Source organism: Ursus arctos, unplaced genomic scaffold (assembly GCF_023065955.2).
Source record: "Ursus arctos isolate Adak ecotype North America unplaced genomic scaffold, UrsArc2.0 scaffold_13, whole genome shotgun sequence".
Classification (NCBI taxonomy): domain Eukaryota; kingdom Metazoa; phylum Chordata; class Mammalia; order Carnivora; family Ursidae; genus Ursus; species Ursus arctos.
Window position 1 is genome coordinate 20,901,045 of NW_026622797.1, and position 19,798 is coordinate 20,920,842.

At 37.9% G+C, this 19,798-nt stretch overlaps 1 pseudogene; it reads left to right on the forward strand.

Annotated features, from left to right (window-relative positions):
- Window positions 1-616: 616 nt before the first annotated feature.
- LOC113259687 (60S ribosomal protein L26-like) lies at window positions 617-10,138 on the forward strand (annotated as a pseudogene).
- Window positions 10,139-19,798: the final 9,660 nt, after the last annotated feature.

Sequence of the window (19,798 nt, forward strand, 5' to 3'; positions counted from 1 at the left end):
TCTGCAAGCATTCATTGCTTCTTTTATTTCTTTGTTTTGTGCGGGATGAAATGAGAAAGTACTTTGCTGAGTGTAGTAATCATCATCATCATTATCATCATAATGCTAACCCCAACACAACCACATACCCTCTTTTAACAGGTTTTCCTATCTGTAAAATCAAAGAGTTGGATTGGATAATTTTTTAAACTTTTTATTACGGCAAATGTTGGGGTTGTACAAAAGTCTTTAGAATAGTTAATCCCTAAGCTGAAATATTTATTAGCTCATGGTCAGTATAATCCTTTATCCTTATGCCTTCTACCCTAGACTATTCCCAGGCATTTTATCATTTTCGGCCAGATAATTTTGTATATCTTTCTAATTCTAAAAGATTAAAATAAATCCAGCAACTGGTGGAATTGCACTGTAAGTCTTGGTTATTAACAGTCATTTTTCTGCACCCAACTGAGGAAAATGAGCCTAGGTACTGTTCTACTATTTAGTTAATACTTACACATTGACTTCTGCTTCCAAACATGATGGAGTAACAGGGACCAGATTTACCCTCCCAACTGCATAATGAGCAGAGACAAAATATATAAACACCAATTTTCAAGATATTAAATGTTAAATGATGAAGGACTGTGATCCCCAAAATATGGAAAACATACAAGGTAAGGCCTGCCTGTCCTGGCTTGCTGCTTTGAAAGAGTTTTCAGCACATGGCACAGACAAGAAGCCAGGCAGATTTCCTGAGTTGAGATGAATCTGAACATCCAGGGAGACCAAGGTGACTAAAGTTCGCAGGAGAGAATATTGGGGAGAGAGAACTGAATATAGAGAGATCACAGAAGATTTGCACAAGATCCACCTAGAGTATTCAGCAGAGGATTTATCAGTTAATGCATTTCAGAAAACTACCTGGGGTTGGGGGCAAAACCAGGTAAAAGGATTGGAGCAAGCAGTAACTGCTGCTTACACAAGACCAGAAATGGTACCTATTTTGGCAAAACAGACTGAAAAAACCTCATAATTTATAGGAAGGAGAGGTCAGAAAATTTTTGTCTCAGTAGGATCAAACTGTTTCCAAGTAATTTAACAAATTTCAAGAACACTTGATACCTAGCACCCAGCAAGGTATAATACATAATCTACTCTTCCTACTCTTTAAGAGTGGGAAACCTCAATGCATGCACACACACACACACACACACACACACACACACTTGGAGTCCCCTAAAGGAAAAGAGAGATGGAAAAAATATTTGAAGAAATAATGTCCAAAACTTTTCCAGATTTGATGTAACCTATAAACCCACAGATCTGAGAAGCTCAGTGAACCAAACACAAGAAACATGAAGTATACCAAAACATAGCATAACTAAATTACTCAAAACCAGCGATAAAGAGAATATCTTAAAAGGTGCCAGAAGGGGAAAAAACACATTATGTAGAGAGGAGAAAAGATAAAAAGATGAGTATGATAACAAATTTCACATCAGAAATAATATACCAGGGAAAAATGGAGGACTAAAAGAAAAAATATTAAGGGAAAAATCTGTCAATCTATCATTGTATATCCAGTGAATGTATCTTTCACAAATGAAGGTGAAATAAAGATTTTCTCAAACATATAAAAACTGAAAGAATTTATTATCAGCAGACTATAAGATATGTAAAAGGAAGCCCTTTCAGGCAAAAAGAAAATGATGCTAGTTGGAAATATGGAAATCTACAAACAAAAATGGAGAATACCAGAAATGGTAACTACATAAATAAATATACAACATTTTTTCTTATTATAAAGTATCTTTAAAAGATAATTAATTGCTTAAACAAAAAGAATAAAAATGTACTGTGGAATTTATAAAATATGTTAATAAAAATGTATGACAATAGTAAAACCTTAAAATAGGTTCTTAAACTATTTGTAAAATGGTATAATATCCCTCAGAAGTAAACTGAGATAAATGAATAAGGGACACCATAAAGCCAAAGCAACTAAAATGACAAAATAACATACCAACAAAAGAGAAAAAAATGGAATCATTAAAATGCTCAATGATCCAAAAGAAAGCAGAAAAAGAGGGAAAAGAGAACAAAGATGAAACAAATAGAAAACAAATAGCAAGATTAGATTTCAATCTAATACATAATAATCACATTAAATGTGAGTGGTCTAATCAACCCAATTAAAAGGCAGAGATGGTCAGGTTGGATAAAAATCAAAGCACAATATGCTGCCTACAAGAAAATCACTTATTAAATATCAAGACAAACAGAGTAAAAGCAAAAGAATGGAAAAAAGATGTGGCATGCTAACTCAAATCAAAAGAAAGCAAGAGTGTTTCCATTAATGTCAGACAAAATACATTTGAGAGCAGAAATATTAGTAGTGGGGAGTGGAGCAATAGGGGAGTGGGGGGCGGGTGGAGGCACCCAGCGGCAGGAACGGGCCTGGGGGCCACGAGGCTTGGAGGTGCAGGCAGGACCTGAACAAGAATTCAAACAGCGGGGAGAAGAGTTAAGATGGCGGAGGAGTAGGGGACCCCTCTTTCATCCGGTCCCCTGAGTCGAGCTAGATAGGTACCAGACCAGCCTGAACATCCACAGAATTAGCCTGAGATGCAGGAAGATACATCTGGATCTCTACAAATGAACATCTCCAGCGCTGAGTATTGAGGTACGAAGTGGGGAGCCATGAAACCGTGCACAGATATCAGAAGATAAACGGAAGGGGGAGGGAGCCACCGCGTTCGGGTGCCAGGAAGTGGTAGCCACCTGCACAGGGGAGCGGGCGGACTTGAGGACCGGTACCCACGAGAGAGCAGACTGAGACTGTGAGCCGGGGAACGCGCACGACCAGACTGAGGGCCGGAGCTTCAGAGCGCGTGGGGGTGGCTGGCGGCTGGCAGCTGGCGGTATTAGAAACACAGGCGAGGGCCCTGGAAGTGAGGGCTGGGACGCCAGGTGTGGGGCGCACATCCCGGATGCTGCAGGGTTGAGCAGCACCAACAGTAACAGAGTTAAAGTGGCCAGAACATCAATGGAGAATGGTCCGCGATCCCTCTGTTCTGAGACAGAGGCTGAGATTCGGCCACTGCTGCTCTGACTCTCAGAAGAGGCACAGCAAACCGCCAGGGAAAGCCGCCAGAGAATAAAAGCCTGGAAATACCGGCTCACAGTGTGCCCATCCCCATCCCCCCTTGCAGGGGACATGGAGACTCTACCCAAACAGGGTTGCCTGAGTATCAGCGCGGCAGGCCCCTCCCCCAGAAGGCAGGCTGAAAAATCAAGAAGCCCACATCCCTAAGATCCCTATAAAACAAGGGTGCACGGCCTGGGTCCTGGTCAATAATTTGGGCTCTGGACAACCCCCGCAACCTCTCCTCATCAGAATGATGAGAAGTACCCCCCAGCAAAGAAAAGACAATGAGTCTGTGGCCTCTGCCACAGAACTAATGAATATGATATAACCAAATTATCAGAAATGGAATTCAGAGTAACGATGGTCAAGATGATGTGTAGACTTGAAAAAAGTATTAACAAAAATGTTAATGAGAATATAGAATCTCTAAGGGCAGAAATGAGAGCGAATTTGGCAGAAATTAAAAATTCTATGAGCCAAATGCAGTCAAAACTAGAGGCTCTGACGGACAGGGTGAATGAGGCAGAAGAACGTATCAGCAAACTGGAGGATGGGTTAGTAGAAGAAAAAGCCAAAATAGAATCTGGACTCAAAAAAATCCACACTCAGGAATGTAGGTTACGGGAGATTACTGACTCAATGAAACGTTCCAATGTCAGAATCATCGGCATCCCCGAGGGGGTGGAGAAAAACAGAGGTCTAGAAGAGATATTTGAACAAATTGTAGCTGAAAACTTCCCTAATCTAGCAAGGGAAACAAACATTCGTGTCCAAGAGGCAGAGAGGACCCCTCCCAAGCTCAACCACGACAAACCTACGCCACGTCACGTCATAGTGCAATTCGCAAATATTAGATCCAAGGATACAGTATTGAAAGCGGACAGGGCAAAGAAATTTCTCATGTACCAAGGCAAAGGTATCAGAATTACGTCAGACCTGTCTACACAGACCTGGAATGAGAGAAAGGGTTGGGGGGGGCATTTTTAAAGCTTTTTCAGAGAAAAACATGCAGCCAAGGATCCTTTATCCAGCAAGGCTGTCATTCAGAATTGATGGAGAAATAAAGACCTTCCAGAATTGCCAGTCATTGACCAATTTCGTAACCACGAAACCACCCCTACAGGAGATATTAAGGGGGGTCCTATAAAAGTGGAAAGGCCCCAAGAGTGATACAGAACAGAAAGTCACAATCTATAGAAACAAAGACTTTACTGGCAACATGGCATCATTAAAATCATATCTCTCAATAATCAGTCTCAATGTAAATGGCCTAAATGCTCCCAAAAACCGCCACAGGGTTGCAGATTGGATAAAAAGACATGACCCATCCATTTGCTGTCTACAAGAGACTCATTTTGAACCTAAAGACACATTCAGACTGAAAGTAAAGGGATGGAATACCATCTTTCATGCCAATGGACCTCAAAAGAAAGCTGGGGTAGCAATTCTCATATCAGACAGATTGGATTTTAAACTAAAGACTATAGTTAGAGACACAGAAGGGCACTATATTATTCTTAAAGGATGTATCCAAGAAGTGGATATGACAATTATAAAATATGTGCCCCCAACAGGGGAGCAGCAAGATACACAAGCCAACTCTTAACCACAATAAAGAGACATATAGATAAAAATACATTAATAGTAGGGGACCTCAACACTCCACTATCAGAAATAGACAGAACACCCATGCAAAAAATCGACAAAGAAACAAGGGCTTTGAATGCCATACTCGACGAGGTGGACCTCATAGATATATATAGAACACTACACCCCAGAACCAAAGAATACTCATTCTATTCTAATGCCCATGGAACATTCTCAAGAATAGATCATGTTCTGGGTCACAAAACAGGTCTCAACTGATACCAAAAGACTGAAATTATTCCCTGCATATTCTCAGACCACAACACTCTGAAATTGGAACTCAACCACAAGGAAAAATTTGGAAGAAACTCAAACACTTGGAGACTAAGAACCATCCTGCTCAGGAATGACTTGATAAACCAGGAAATCAAAAATCAATTTAAACAATTTATGGAGACCAACGAGAATGAAAACACAACAGTCCAAAACCTATGGGATACTGCAAAGGCAGTCCTAAGGGGGACATACATAGCCATCCAAGCCTCACTCAAAAGAATAGAAAAATCTAAAATGCAGTTTTTATATTCTCACCTCAAGAAGGTGGAACAGCAAGAGGGGGACAGGCCTAATCCACGCACGAGGAAGCAGTTGACCAAGATTAGAGCAGATATCAATGAATTAGAAACCAGGAGTACAGTAGAGCAGATCAACAGAACTAGAAGCTGGTTCTTTGAGAGAATCAATAAAATTGGCAGACCGCTGGCAAGACTTATCCAAAAGAATAGAGAAAGGACCCAAATTAATAAAATTATGAACGAAAAGGAGAGGTCACAACCAACACCATTTATATTGGAAGGATTATTAGAAACTTTTATCAACAGCTATATGCCGATAAATTAAGCAATCTGGAAGAGATGGAGGCCTTCCTGGAAACCTATAAACTACCAAGACTGAAACAGGAAGAAATTGATTTTTTAAACAGGCCAATTAATTATGAAGAGATTGAGTCAGTGATACACAACCTTCCAAATAACAATACTCCAGGCCTGGATGGTTTTCCTGGGGAATTCTACCAAACATTCAAAGAAGAAATAATACCTATTCTCCTAAAGCTGTTTCAAAAAATAGAAACAGAAGGAAAGCTACCAAACTCATTCTATGAGGCCAATATTACCTTGATCCCCAAACCAGGCAAAGACCCCATCAAAAAGGAGAATGACAGACTGATTTCCCTAATGAATATGGACGCCAAAATCCTCAACAAGATCCTGGCTAATACACTCCAACAGTACATTAAAAGGATTATCCATCATGACCAAGTGGGATTCATACCTGGGATGCAAGCATGGTTCAACATTCACAAATCAATCAACGTGATACATCATATCAACAAGAAAAGACTCAGGAACCATATGATCCTCTCAATTGATGTAGAAAAAGCATTTGACAAAATACAGCATCCTTTCCTGATTAAAACCCTTCAGAGTGTAGGGATAGAGGGTACATTCCTCAATCTCATAAAAACCATCTATGAAAAGCATACAGCAAATATCATTCTCAATGGGGAAAAGCTGGAAGCCTTTCCCTTAAGATCAGGAACACGACAAGGATGCCCACTCTCGCCACTATTATTCAACATAGTACTAGAAGTCCTTGCAACAGCAATCAGTCAACAAAAAGGGATAAAAGGTATCCAAATCAGCAAAGAAGAAGTCAAAATGTCTCTCTTCGCAGATTACATGATACTCTATATGGAAAACCCAAAAGAATCCACGCCCAAACTATTAGAAGTTATAGAGCAATTCAGTAATGTGGCGGGATACAAAATCAATGCTCAGAAATCAGTTGCATTTCTATACACGAATAATGAGACTGAAGAAAGAGAAATTAGGGAATCCATCCCATTTACAATAGCACCAAAAACCATACGTTACCTTGGAATTAACCTGAGACGTAAATGATCTATATTCTAGAAACTATAAATCACTCTTGAAAGACATTGAAGAAGACACAAAAAGATGGAAAAATATTCCATGCTCATGGATCGGAAGAATTAACATAGCAATCTATACTTTCAATGCTATCTCGATCAAAATACTGATGACATTTTTCAAAGAACTGGAACAAATAGTCCTTAAATTTGTATGGAACCAGAAAAGGCCCCGAATCGCCAAGGAACTGTTGAAAAGGAAAAACAAAGCTGGGGGCAACACAATGCCGGATTTTGAGCTGTACTACAAAGCTGTGATCACAAAGACAGCATGGTACTGGCACAAAAACAGACACATAGACCAATGGAACAGAATAGAGAACCCAGAAATGGACCCTCGGCTCTTTGGGCAACTAATCTTTGATAAAGCAGGAAAAAACATCCGGTGGAAAAAAGACAGTCTCTTCAATAAATGGTGCTGGGAAAATTGGACAGCTACATGCAAAAGAATGAAACTTGACCACTCTCTCACAGCATACACAAAGATAAACTCCAAATGGATGAAAGACCTCGATGTGAGATAGGAATCCATCAAAATCCTAGAGGAGAACATAGGCAGCAACCTCTACGACATCGGCCAAAGCAACCTTTTTCATGACACATCTCCAAAGGCAAGAGAAATAAAAGATAAAATGAACTTGTGGGACTTCATCAAGATAAAAAACTTCTGCACAGCCAAGGAAACGTTTAAAAAACTAAGAGGCAGCCCACGGAATGGGAGAATATATTTGCAAATCATGCTACAGATAAAAGACTGGTATCCAAAATCTACAAAGAACTTCTCAAACTCAATACGTGAGAAACAAATAAACAAATCATAAAATGGGCAGAAGATATGAACAGACACTTTTCCAATGAAGACATACAAATGGCTAACAGACACATGAAAAAATTTTCAAATCATTAGCCATCAGGGAAATTCAAATCAAAACCACACTAAGATACCACCTTATGCCAGTTAGAATGGCAAAAATTGACAAGGCAAGAAACAACAATTGCTGGAGTGATATGGAGAAAGGGGATCTCTCCTACATTGTTGGTGGGAATGCAAGTTGGTACAGCCACTCTGGAAAACAGTGTGGAGGTCCCTTAAAAAGTTAAAAATTGAGCTACCCTATGACCCAGCCATTGCACTACTGGGTGTTTACCCCAAAGATACAGACGTAGTGAAGAGAAGGGCCATATGCACCCCAATGTTCATAGCAGCATTGTCCACAATAGCTAAACTGTGGAAGTAGCTGAGATGCCCTTCAACAGATGACTGGATTAAGAAGTTGTGGTCCATATATACAATGGAATATTACTCAGCTATCAGAAAGAACTAGTTCTCAACATTTGCTGCAACATGGATGGCACTGGAGGAGATAATGCTAAGTGAAATAAGTCAAGCAGAGAAAGACAATTATCATATGGTTTCTCTCATCCTTGGAACATATGAACTAGGAAGATCGGTAGGGGAAGAAAGGGATAAAGAAAGGGGGGTAATCAGAAGGGGGAATGAAGCATGAGAGACTATGGACTATGAGAAACAAACTGAGGGCTTCAAAGGGGAGGGAGCTGGGGGGAATGGGATAGACCGGTGATGGGTAGTAAGGAGGGCACGTATTGCATGGTGCACTGGGTGTTATACGCAACTAATGAATCATCGAACTTTACATCAGAAACCAGGGATGTACTGTATGGTGACTAACATAATACAATAAAAAAACATTAAAATAAAAAGAAGAATTAAAAAAATATATTAGTAGTGATAAAGTAATTTCATAGTAATAAAGAGATCAATTAATCAGGAAGAATCTTAGGTTTATGTACCAGTATCAGCTTCCAAATACACAAATTAATAAATTAATACAATTCTGGTCCATTTAAATAATTCTCAAGTTTTTATATTCATTATAATTTGCATTTTTCCTCTTAATTTTTCAGTTAATAGGCTTTATTTTGGAGGGCAGTTTTATATTTACAAGAAATGTTGAGTAGAAAGTACAGAGTACACCCCCCACCCCTAGCCTTCCTTTTTCATTAGGGGGTACATTTGTTAGAGTTGATGAGCCACTGTTGATACGTTATTAACTAAAGCACATAGTTTGTATTCTCTGGAGGGTGTGTGCGTGTGTGTGTGTGTGTGTGAATTTTCTTGAATTGTGTTTCGACAAATGTATCCACATGTATCATGCTAAATAGTTTCACTGCTTAAAAAATTCCTGTGTTCCTCCACCTATTCATCCTGCCTCCCCTACCCCTGGTAACCACTGATCTTTTTATTGTCTCTACAGTCTTGCCTTTTCCAACATGTCATATAGTTGGAATTGGAATGTCATATTGTTGGAAGTACATATAGTATGTACTTTTTTAGAATGGCTTCTTCTGCTAGATAATATGCATTTAAATTTCCTCTGTGGCTTTTTGTGGGTTGATAGCTCATTTCTTTGTTATTGTTGAATAATATACCATTGTTTGGATATGCTCAATTTGTTTATCCACTCACCAACTGAAAGGTGAGATTGCCAGATCATATGATAACAGTATAGGATGAAGAACAGATTTTATTTAACAGTTTAACTTCATTTATAATCTTAAGATATTTAGATATATGGAATGGTGGCATCTATTTGGATGCTTGCCTTGGGGCAGTCCTGTTTGGGGTAGGGGGTCACAATTTTTGAAAACCATTGAGAGGTTGTAGACAGTCTCAGTGGAAATGTGTACATACACAAATACAGACAAAATTCTGTGTGTCTTTCAAGGATTCACAGACTTCCTGAGACTCATCCAGGTATTTTTTCATTATAGGGCAGCAGCTCCTGCTCTGAATTTCTGACATATTATTGCCCATTTAGTTTTCTAAAAGCACAGTTCCAAGATTGTCATCCTCTTACATCTTCTTTCATACTCCTCCAGAGGTGTCCAGTTCCTTAAACAGTAATTCCTTCAGCCTGCTATTTAAGACATTCAGCACTTCTTTCCTTTTGCAGCCATCGCTGAAGCACTAGCGGCCAAAGTGAAGTTCAATCCCTTTGTGACTTCTGACTGGAGCAAGAACCATAAAAAGCATTTCGATGCCCTTTCCCACATTTGCAGGAAGATTATGTCCTCCCCTCTTTCCAAAGAGCTGAGATAGAAGTACAATGTTTGATCCGTGCCCATTCAAAAGGATGATGAAGTACAGGTTGTGCAAGGACACTGCAAAGGTCAGCAAATTGGCCAAGGTTTACAGGAAGAAATCGGTCATCTACATTGAGCGAGTACAGTGAGAGAAGGCAAATGGCTCACCTGTCCGTGTGGCCATTCAGCCTAGCAAGGTGGTTATCACTAGACTAAAAGTGGACAAAGGCCATGAAAAAATCCTTGAATATAATGCCAAATCTCGCCAAGTAGGAAAGGAAAAGGGCAAATATAAGGAAGAAACAATTGAGAAGATGCAGGAATAAAGTAATCTTATACACAGTTTTAAATAAAAACTCTTAAGATGAAAAAAAATTCAGCCAACTAACGTCAAGTTAACCTGATCAGACCTCTCCCTGCATCACCTTCATTCATGTAGCCCAAGACTAAGCCACTGCCAGTTGGTGCAACTTGCTGTTCTCTGAATGTATCTCTAGGCTTTCCAATGTCTCCAACTTTATATAATTTTTCCACCTGAAATTCCCTTTTCTTTATCTCAACCTACCGAAATTCTACCATTATTCAAGGCTTCTTGATGGAACCTTTTCTTCCTACCCCACCTACTCTAAAAAGAGTCTCTTCTTTTTCCAACTTCTCAGAACACATTTGTATACTCATTCTTTCATTCTTCCTTCCTTCCTTCATTCATTCTATCAATCATACAATAAACTTTGCTGAGCATTCGTAGTACTGGGCACTATACTGGTACAGATGGTCCCAGCTATGGAAGGAGATTTCAGGTGAACAGGAACACATCTAAGGGACCCAATGAAGCTTGGGCTGGAGAGCAATACAATGCAGAAATTAAGAGTAAGACCATCTGGGCTCAGAGCCTGGCTCTGCCCATAGTGGCTGGGTGACCTGAGCCAAGTTACTTCACCTCTCTCTGCTTGCTTTGTTATCTGAAAGCCAAGATAAATAGGGCACCTATGTCACAGGGTCTACATGAGAATTAGTGAGTTTACTCGGTAAAGATCTGAGAGTGCTTGGCACGTAAGAACTCAAATAAATACTATTAATATTATCATTGTGAATGGAGGGAAAGTGGCGGGTAAGAGTAGACTTTCCTGAAAATACATGTCTGAGAAAACCCTCCACACTACTCTGTATTCTCCAATGCTTGTTGAAGAAGATTAAACAGACAAACACAAGCTTTTGGCAGCGTTTCTTTTTTGAGCTGATTTTGAGCTGGCTATTTGTGTTTCAGATGCATTTGATGACTTCTGTCTCCATAGTCAACTTATTGTCTCTTGACCTAAAGAGTGGCTTTCAAAGGTCACTACTGCCACTTGAGTTGGTTTTGTTTGTTTATTCATTTTAACTCCTATAGACCTGATAAATTTGCAAAGAGGATTTAAAATTTTAAAAAGGCTTTTCTATAAGGCTATACTAACGCTTCCTCCTTGCAAAGCAGGGTCTTCATAGGAGTGAAGTCAAAAGACTGATTTTTAAGATGACAGGTCACAGAAAGTATAGGTTACAGAGTCAGCAAGCAGGTAAATGGCCTTTTAAAATATTACAAAATATTTTATTGAAGTTGGAGTGTTTGGAAGCAAGTTACCTGCTTTCAATTTATAGGGTGTTAGCTTTCTTGACTGGATAGAGTGAGCAAGTTATTTAAACTTCCTGGGTTTCAGTTTCATCGTCTGCATTATGGGGATAATACCTCTATTCAGAGGTAAATAAGATAGTGTACATGGAAGTGCTTGAAAATAGGAGGAAAGAAAGAAGGGAGGGAGGGAGGGAGGGTGAGCCCTGAATGTACTCCAAAGAAATAGCCAGAGATTTATGCTTGACTGTTTAAACTTGTACTTGAAGTGAGAGTGCAATAGAGAGTATTTTGTTATGGCATTGACTTTATGAGTTAAAATCCACCAACTTTTTGAACTACATTCATTGAGTGCTTTGACTTTGTTGAGCTGCTTGCTTTCTTATGTTATTACTTGAATGACATATCAACCCATTATTTGCGTTCACCTTTCAAATAGTTGAATTGCATTTCAGTGCCTGGCTATGAGTTATTGTGACTCAGGACACTTAAAGAAGTTTGACTACATGCGGAAAATTTATGAGTAGCAGAGTGAGAACATGGCAGATTTCCATAAATCACTTTTATTGAGAGTTGAGTCACTCTTTGCTATGAAAATAATTTATAGGGCAATGTTCCATTTGAGGAAAAATGAAAATTAATGGCATTTGTCAAGATGATGATGAATATGTTTTAACACCAGTGGAAAAGAACAGTTTCACAAAAAAATGTAAACCCTACACCAGATTATTTATCATCATAACTATTTCAGGCTCTTTGGTAAATGTTAGGAAGTTTGGCTGAGTTAGATATCATTCACTGAGCTAGCTGTTCTCGGTCTGTGTCCCAGATCCATTTTGAGCCATTCTATCTGCTGCTCTGAGTCCTAGGAGGCTTTACCAGGAGACCCAAAGGATGAGACTGGGTTAGGGTTTTTCTTTTTGGGGGTGTTTTTAAATTTTTATTTATTTATTTTAGAGAAGGAAAGTCTTCCTGCCAGTGCTCTTCTAGAGACCTCCGTTTTCCTTCTTGGTTCTTTTCATTTAAGTAAATTTAACAGATTCTCATCAAAATCTCACCTAAAAAGAACTTGTTTTCTATTGGGGCCAAGCCAGATATATTTTCCGTTAAGCAAAGTTTATGAACCTTCTGGGGTATGGATCCCACAGTAAACTAGATCTCAATCTACCAAACAAGCACACTCCTTCCTCCAAATGTTTTTCAGGTATCTTTATCATTATGTTCACTTTATTAAACTTTTTCTAAAATAAACCAAAACATCACGTGTGGTAGCAAGGCTTAATTATACTTCCCAGAATTCCCCTGCCTGTATGTTTCTGTGTAGGAAGGGCCACAGGAAAGAGTCTTGCATGAGATTTGGGAGAAATTTTTGCAGCTCACTTTTATGGTTTATCTGCTGGATGACCTCACTGGTACAAAGCAGCAGCCAGGCTTCTGACTGCGCCACCTCCCCCAGGATCCTCCTTTACCTTGTCTGACTCCTAGGCCAGGTGTGTGTGATTAGCTCCATCCTGAGGGGCCCCAGGTTCTGCAGGACACTGATACCATCAAGGTCTGGGGTGATGAGAACTGACAAGGGTTTCAGTCTGTCCTTGTAAGCTTCTTGGTTTCCCCACTTTACATCCATCTTGCTTTCCTGTCCACCTGTGCTCTGCTCTTCAAACTCAGGTATCAGCCTTACATAGTCTGCACATTCAGCTGTGTAAGGACACCTCCCCGTGTGTGTGTGTGTGTGTGTGTGTGTGTGTGTGTGTATGGATAGACAGATAAATAGATATATGAAATTAAAATGTTAATTATTCTTTTTGTACCTTCCCTTCCAGCACTACAAAGACTATATTTGACATAACTTTTTTCTTAGTTACTTTTAAGATTTTTCTCTATATCACTAACTTCAACAGGTTGATGTGTGCTCTTTTTTTGTTGTTTTCGTTTTTGTTTTTTGTTTTTAATTCTTTGGGACAGGGCTAGGCAAGGAGTTCTTAGACAAGAGCCAAAGTATGATCCATAAAAGAAGAAATTACTAATTTACCAAAATTAAAATCTTTTTTGTTGTGAAAGACCTTGTAAAGAGAATGCAGGATTTGCAAGCCACGAAGGCTTTATATCTACAATATATAAAGAATTCTCAAAACTCAATGGTAAACAATCCAGTTATAAAACAGGCAAAGACAGGAACAAAATATTTCACCAAAATGAAGAATTAGGGGGCTCCTGGGTGGTTCAATGGGTTAAGAGTTTGACTCTTGATTTCTACTCTGGTTGTGATCTCGGGTGGTGGGATCCAGCCCCCATGCTGGGATCCAGCCCCCATGTTTGTCTCTTTATTCAGCGGGGAGCCTGCTTGGGATTCTCTCACTCCTTCTCCCTCTGCCCCACCCCCTCTTGTGCTTGTACACTCTCTCTCTGTCAAAGAAAAAAAAAAAAAGAATTAGGATTTAACATAGGGATTTGGGAGAACACAAGCATTTAGTCTATAGCACTATATTCTAACAATCAGAAAGGAGAAAAGATAAAGAGGAAACTTCTTCCTTTGATATAATCCCACAGAAATTGCACAGTTTCCTCTTCATCCATTGGCCAGACCTTAGATACATGGTCCCATCTGACTGCAAGGGAGGCAAGAATTAATCTTTGTTCAAAGGAAGATGGAGAAAATGGATATTGGAAGACAAAAAACTGTCCTTGTCACGGTACCTAACATTTCAAGGCTCTCCCAAATGTGACCTCCTCTTCCACCTGTGTTATATTGGCCTAACTAATCTGCCTGCACTTTCAAAGTCTCCTAGGTCGCTGTCATTAGTCATGAATTCAAAGTAAAGGTTTAATTACATTACTCTCTTGTTCCATAATCTTCACTGGGTCCCTACTATTTGTAGATTAAGTCCAAACCCTTTTACTTAACATGATATTAAGATCCTCCATAATACCATTTCAATTTCATCTCCCTCTTCTTTCCTACCCTTCTTTATCCTCTCAACTAGCCATTCCATGAATATACCATGAGCTTTCAGTTCTCCATAACTTTGATCATGACAAGACCCTCCACCAGAATGAGCTCCCCAAAAGCCCATCACTAGCTTTTGAAACACTGCACAGAATTCTAATTCTATCCCAAATGATATTACTTTTATAAACTCATTTTTCATCACTTCTATTAAAAATAACTTACCTGTTCTCAGAATGGCCACTGTATTCATGCTGCCTTCCATTCTAATAAGTTATACATTTTCATATTCATAACCATGATTATATTGTAAATTACACAGTATTCACTACATATTACTCACCTTTGCAGTCCTGGGAGCACCTAGTCTTTGAATTTTTACCTAATAGCTGCACAACACATATTTATTAAATGGAATTGGTATGTAACCACTAAATTTATAGAAGGAAAGAAAAATCTCAAAGTCAGGTCTCTTTTGATAAAATACTCATTTAAACTGGATTAAATGCTTTATCAACAATCTAGTATTATTTATTATCAACAATCTAGTATTATTTATTACATAATTCTCTCTAAGTCTATACGTACTTACGTGGAATTGTTTTGAGTCATTTGTGTTAATATACAAAGCTTAATATGGATTTGCATCAGAAAGAACAACTTGTAAGAGCTATTTTCAGCTTTAACAAGGAAGTGACAGTTTTTCAATTTTTAGCAGAAGTGTTATAACTTATCTCAGCCAAACACTTGCTAGGTCATTTAGTGTGTCACTCGTGTTACTTTACTTTCTATTTTAACTCTCAGGCTTCTTCAGAAATAATAAAAAAAGAAAATTACAGTTTGATTGCTGCTAATTGTCTTTTGACAGCAGGTAGAAGTGAAAGTAATTTCAACATTAAATTGTTTATGCTAAATATGACAAGACCTATTTATTATTAATCTTTTGTCCATGTTGGCCAATTTCTCTCAGTTTCTCAATTAGCTGTCTGTGTATTAGATTCAGACAGGAAGATACAGCTATAGAATTTGAAATAAACAATAAACTCCCAATTAAAATTAATAAATTATTTGAAAATCAACCCCATATTGGCCTTATAAGGACACCTCTTCCTGAAAAATTGGATTTCATATTAACCTTTTTGTAATTTTTATATAATTTGTCTCCTTTTATATTATCTATCCCTCATCTGTACCCTCTCTGACCTCTTTTTGTGTCCATAGTTCTTGTTTCTGATCGTATTAAAACTATTTAATGCACTTTGTATTAACCCTAATTTGTATGGGAAGAGTTGAGGCACCAATCAGAGCTCAGGATGACATATCACTCCAGCTGAATCCTGAGCTAGAAGAAGGCTTAGGGAAGTGTATGGATGGAATGAAAATAAACTATAAGGTTAATATTTTCAGTTCTAACTCTATCCAATTTTGAGTTGTTTTTTAATACAAGGAAAGTCAGTTAACTTTCTAGTGCAAGGAAAACAAAAGAAAAGACAAATATTCAGGCAGTGACTCATGGAATCATTTAGGTACAAAACAAAGCATAACAACAAGAACAACAAAACAGTATCTTTTTGCAAAAGCTAGTTTTGAATACTAGATTTTCTAGGTTGATTGCTCCACCCACTTTGAAAATTGTTGCCATTTTGAAATTTAATAAAAAGTAACAGATTTTCACAGATACTGTCATTAATTGCGAGAATATGGGAGGGTGTGTCAGGAAGCAAGTGTTCCTCAAACTGACAGTAATTAAAATGTGTATTCAGGGTTGCCTCCTTGGTGACAGAAAGGCAGCAGTCAAATCACTGAATTGGGGAGGGATGAGTAGAAAAATGGATTGAGAATCTGCTAGGTGTCTGTACATTGCTGAGTGTTCATAGTATACTAGAGCTGTAACCAAGGATCTATCAGCCTGACACTGAGTAGGTGATTCTAGAAAATGCTTGAGAATTCCCAGAGGGTTCACACATATACTCATGAATGCCTGCACCTGTTACTTGCTGCCACCATCCTGCAGAATCACAGTGCTATCTACTGACAGGTCTTCCCAGCATAGCTGTGTGTACCACTGTGGAGACAGTGAAGCCCTCAAGATGAAAAAGCTGTTGATGTTCTGCTGTGAAGTGGGAAGGAATTGTCCCACTCCCCACCCTCATTCATGTGCAAGACTTGCTTAGATGAGTTTCTAAGCTATGCTCCTCATTTCCAACACGTTAGAATAAAATATTCTTTTGTAGAGAGAGGACTCAAATAATCAAAATCAGAAATGAAAGAGGAGACATAACAACCAATACCAGAGAAATACAAAGGATTATAAGAGTATATTATGAAAAATTATGTACCAACAAATTGGACAACCTGGAAGAAATGGATAAATTCCCAGAAGCATATAACTTCCCAAAATGGAATCAGGAAGAAATAGAAAAATTTGAGCAGGCCAATTACCAACAATGAAATTGAATCAATAATCAAAAACCTCCCAATGAACAAAAGTCCAAGACCAGATGGCCTCACAGATGAATTCCACCAAACATTTAAAAAAGAACTAATACCTATTCTTTTCAAACTGTGCAAAAATAGAAGAGGAAGGAAAGCTTCCAAATTCATTGTATGAGGCCAACATTACCCTGATATCAAAACCAGATAAAAACTACCAAAAAAAGAGAAAGAGAGAGAACTACAGGCCAGTATCTCTGATGAACATAGATGCAAATATCCTCAACAAAATATTAGCAAACCAAGTCCAACAATACATTAAAAAAATTATTCACCACAATCAAGTGGAATTATTCCTGGGAAGCAAGGTGGTTCAATATTCACAATCAATCAACATAATACATTGACAAGAGAAAAGATCATATGATCATTTCAATAAATGCAGAAAAAGATTTGACAAAGTACAACATCCTAAAAACCCTCAACAATGTAGGCTTAGAGGGAACATATCTCAACATAATTAAGGCCTTTTATGAATAACCCACAGCATCATATTCAATAAGAAAAAATTGTGAGCTTTCCCCCTAAGATGAGGAACAAGCAAGGATGTCTACTCTCACTTTTTTTATTCAACATAGTACTGGAAGTCCTCGCCACAGCAATCAGACCAGAAAAAGACAAGCATCCAAACTGGTAAGCAAGAAGTAAAACTCTCACTTTTTGCAGATGACATAATATTATATACAGAAAATTCTAAAGACTTCACCAAGAAACTACTAGAACTGATGAATGAACTCAGTAAGGTCAAGGATACAAAATCAATATACAGCAGTTTTCTGGATTTCTATACACTAATAATGATGTAGCAGAAAGAGAAATTAAGAAAACAATACCATTTGCAATTGCAACAGAAATAATAAGATACCCAGAAATAAATTTAACCAAGGAGGTAAAAGACTTATACTCTGGAAACTATAAAACATTGATGAAAGAAATTGAAGATAGCACAAACAAATGGAAAGATATTTTGTGCTCATGGACTGGGAGAATGAATATTGTTAGAAAGTCCATTGTACCCAAAGCAATCTACCCATTTAAAGAAATCCCTATCAAAAATACCACCAGCATTTTTCATGGAAGTAGATCAAATAATCCTAAAATTTGTATGGAACAACAAAAGACCCTGATAAGCCAAAGCAATCTTGAAAAAGAAAAGCAAAGCTGGAGGTATCACAATCCCAGATTTCAAGATATACTACAAAACTGTAGTAATCAAAACAGTATGGTACTGGCACAAAAATAGACACATAGATAAATATAACAGAATAGAAAACCCAGAAATAAACCCACAATTATATGGGTCAATTAATCTTTGACAAAGCAGGAAAGAATATCCAATGGGAAAAAGACAGTCTCTTCAACAAATGGTGTTCGGAAAACTGGACAGCCACATGCTAAAGAATGAAACTGGACCACTTGCTTACACCATGCACAAAAATAAACTCCAAATGGATTAAATTCCTAAATGTGAGACCTGAAACCATAAAAATCCTAGAAGAGAGCACAGGAAATAATTTCTCTGACATCAGCAGTAGCAACATTTTTGTAGATATGTCTCCTAAGGCAAGGGAAAGAAAAGCAAAAATAAACAACTGGAACTACATCAAAATTAAAAGATTCTGAAAAGTGAAAGAAATAATCAACAAAACAAAAAATAACCTATTGAATGGGAAAAGATATTTGTAAATGATATATCTAATAAGGGTTAATATCTAGAATATTCTGGTTAATATTCATAATATATAAAGAACTTATATAACTCAACACCCAAAAAAACAAGTAATCCAATTAAAATGTGCAGAAGACATACAGAAACATGAAAAGATGCTCAACATCACTAATCATCAGGGAAATGCAAATTAAAACTGCAATGTATAGATAACACTTCACCCTTGTCAGAATGGCTAAACTCAAAAACATAAACAAGCGTTGGCAAGGATGTGGAGAAAGAAACTCTTGTGCACTTTTGGTGGCAATGCAAATTGGTGCAGCCACTTTGGAAAATAGTATGGCATCTCCTCAAAAAGTTAAAAATAGAAGTATCATGTGATCCAGTAATTCCACGACTGGGTAATTATCCAAAGAATATGAAAACACTAATTTGAAAAAATATATGCATCCCTATGTTTATTGCAGCATTATTTACAATAACCAAACCATGAAATCACCCCAAGTGTCTATCAATAGATGAATGAATAAAGATGTGGTATATATACACAACGGAATATTACTCAGCCATAAAAAGAATGAAATCTTGCCATTGCAACAACATGGATGGATCTAAAGGGTATACTGCTAAGTAGAATAAGTCAGTCAGTGAAAGACAAAGACCATATGATTTCCCTCATATGTGGAATTTAAGAAATAAACAAAGAAAAGAAAAGAAACAAACAAAAAATCACACTCTTAAATATAGAGAACAAATTGGTGGTTACCAGAGGGCGGGTGGGTGGGGGGAGAAGTGAAATAGGTGAAGGGGATTAAGAGTACACTTTTTGTGATGAGCACTTAGTAATGAATTGTTGAGTCACTATATTGTATACCTGAGATTAATATAACACTGTATGTTCACCTTACTAGAATTTTAAAAATTAATAATAATAACAACAATAATTATTACAAATTAAAAAATAAAAAGAAAACTGCTGGGGTGCCTCAGTGGCTCAGTGGGTTAAGCGTCTGACTCTTGGTTTCAACTCAGGTCATGATCTCAGGGTGGTGAGGTCAGGTTCCTGCTTAGCTCAGAGTCTGCTTGTCCCTTTCCCTCCCCCTCTGCCCCTCACCTGCTCACATGTGTGCACATGAACACCTGCTCTCTCTGTCTCAAATAAATAAATGAATTAAATCTTTATTTTTAAAAAGGAAACTACCAGGAACAACAACTGCAAATATACTTTTTGTTTTTCCTCAAGTTCTGCTATTTGGAATTTCAACCTA